Source organism: Dipodomys ordii, unplaced genomic scaffold (assembly GCF_000151885.1).
Source record: "Dipodomys ordii isolate 6190 unplaced genomic scaffold, Dord_2.0 Scaffold414, whole genome shotgun sequence".
In the NCBI taxonomy this organism is placed as follows: Eukaryota; Metazoa; Chordata; class Mammalia; order Rodentia; family Heteromyidae; genus Dipodomys; species Dipodomys ordii.
In genome coordinates, this window is record NW_012267630.1 from 63,920 (window position 1) to 66,033 (window position 2,114).

Here is a 2,114-nt window from a genome sequence, read left to right on the forward strand (position 1 = left end):
TGTCACAGCCACATGAGTGGGCTATCTTGGAAGTGTTGTAAAACTCAAGACTTTAACCCTTCATTCCCCACCTTGACTTATGGTCCTGAGACACAATCTTGTGGCTCCAGCCCCAAGCTAAACTCCAACAGTTCTTGATCTTGAACGGTTATAGACCCTCTCTGACCTTAGCCATACTATTAAACAACAATCCCAATAACAATCAGTTCCTCTTTCTTTCCTTGAGGCGTATGCGGAATGCTTGGGTAGGATGCTTGGAGACTTCCCATGTTTCCCCATGGTCTTCCAGGGCAAAGGGGTCAGCCAGTCTGGCATAGGAGCAGTGGATCCAAGCAGCAATGCCGTCCACCTTAAGGGCAGTAGGTGTAGCCAGTAGTACCATGTAAGGTCCCTTCCACTATGGTTCCGGAGATCTCAAGTTGTGCTTTCGAACAAACACCCAGTCCCCTGGTTTAAGCAAATGGGGGTTAGGAATAGAAGCAGAATCATATAATGCTCTAAGCTGGGGCCACATACTCTGATGCACCAACTGTAAATAGTCAAGCTTACACAGAAATTCAGTATCATCCAAATCAGCAAGCAATTCAGTCTGAAAGCTAGGGATAATGGGTGGAAGGTGTCCATACATTATTTCAAAATGAGTAATGCCAAGCTGATAGGGTGAATTTCGTGCAAAAGGAAGGAGCGATACCCAGTCTGCGCCAGTCTCCAAGGCCAATCTAGTTAAGATCTCTTTTAGAGTCCGATTCATTCTTTCTAACTGCCCTGAACTCTGGGATCTATAAGCACAGTGCAATTTCCAATCTGTCCCCAGTGCCTCAGCTATTCCCTGACTGATTTTTTTTTTGGGGGGGTCCGGTTGTGGTGCCTGAACTCTGGTCCTGGGCGCTGTCCCTCAGCTCTTTAGCTCAAGGCTAGTACTCTAGCACATAAGCACCACATAAGGAAAAAGAAAAAAGCCGGAAGTGGCGCTGTGGCTCAAGTAGTAGAGCACTAGCCTTGAGCTGAAGAGCTGAGGGACAGTGCCTAGGCCCAGAGTTCAGGCCCCAAGACTGGACCCAAAAATAAAAAATAGATTTGCAGGGCTATAAAGGCACACATCCAACTTCGTGTTTGGATTACCACCATGTGTGGCTTTGCTAGACAGAATTTGCTGATCTTAAACAAGCAACAAGTGGTCACTGCCTCAAGACTTTAACCCTTCAGAAGCATATGCTTCAGCCCCATCAAGGCTTTAGATAACTGTAACCTCATAAGAGACCTTCAGCCAGAACTATACAGTTAAGTTGATCCTCTGATTCTCAGAAGCTGTGTTTTTAGCTTTCCTATATATTGCTGTTACATTGATAAGTTTTAGGATAAATTGCTATTCACATATAGACAATTAATCAGGAAGTTGTCAGCCTGTAGTAATGACCATGAGTGAGGATGAAGGCATTCCAGAAGAATATGAAGAGAGCAAGAAGATAATTGATGAAATGAATGATGGACAACATCATAGTTAAGAAGAGGGGGCTGGGAAGGTGGCTCAGTGGTAGAGTGCTTGCCGTGCATGCTTGAAGCCCTGGGTTCGATTCCTCAGCACCACATAAGCCAGAAGTGGGGATGAGGCTCAAGTGGTAGAGTGCTAGTCTACAGCTGAAGAGCTGAGGGACAGTGCCCAGGCCCAGAGTTCAGGCCCCGCTACCTACAAAAAAAAAAAAAAAAAAAAGAAATGGACAGAAGAATAGGAACAGACAAAGAATGCGAAGGAATATTAAAAACATAAGAGAAAGCTCATGCCTGTAATCCTAGCTACTTAGGAGGCTGAGATCTGAGGATCACAGTTTAAAGCCAGCCAGGGCAGGAAAGTCCATGACACTCTTACTTCCAATTAACTTGCAGAAAATTGGAAGTGGCAGTGTGGCTCAAGTGGTGGAGTGCTTGCCTTGAGCTAAAGAGCTGAGGGGCAGTACTCAGGCCTTGAATTCAAGGACCCCCCCCATCACTAGCAAAAAAATAGGAGAGTTTCAAAAAGGTAGAAAGTTGTCAGTAATATAAAGCAAGATAAGGACTTTAAAAAATGCCCACTGATTTTTAAAGCAGAAGACAAATCCCAGGTGCAGTCCACTGGG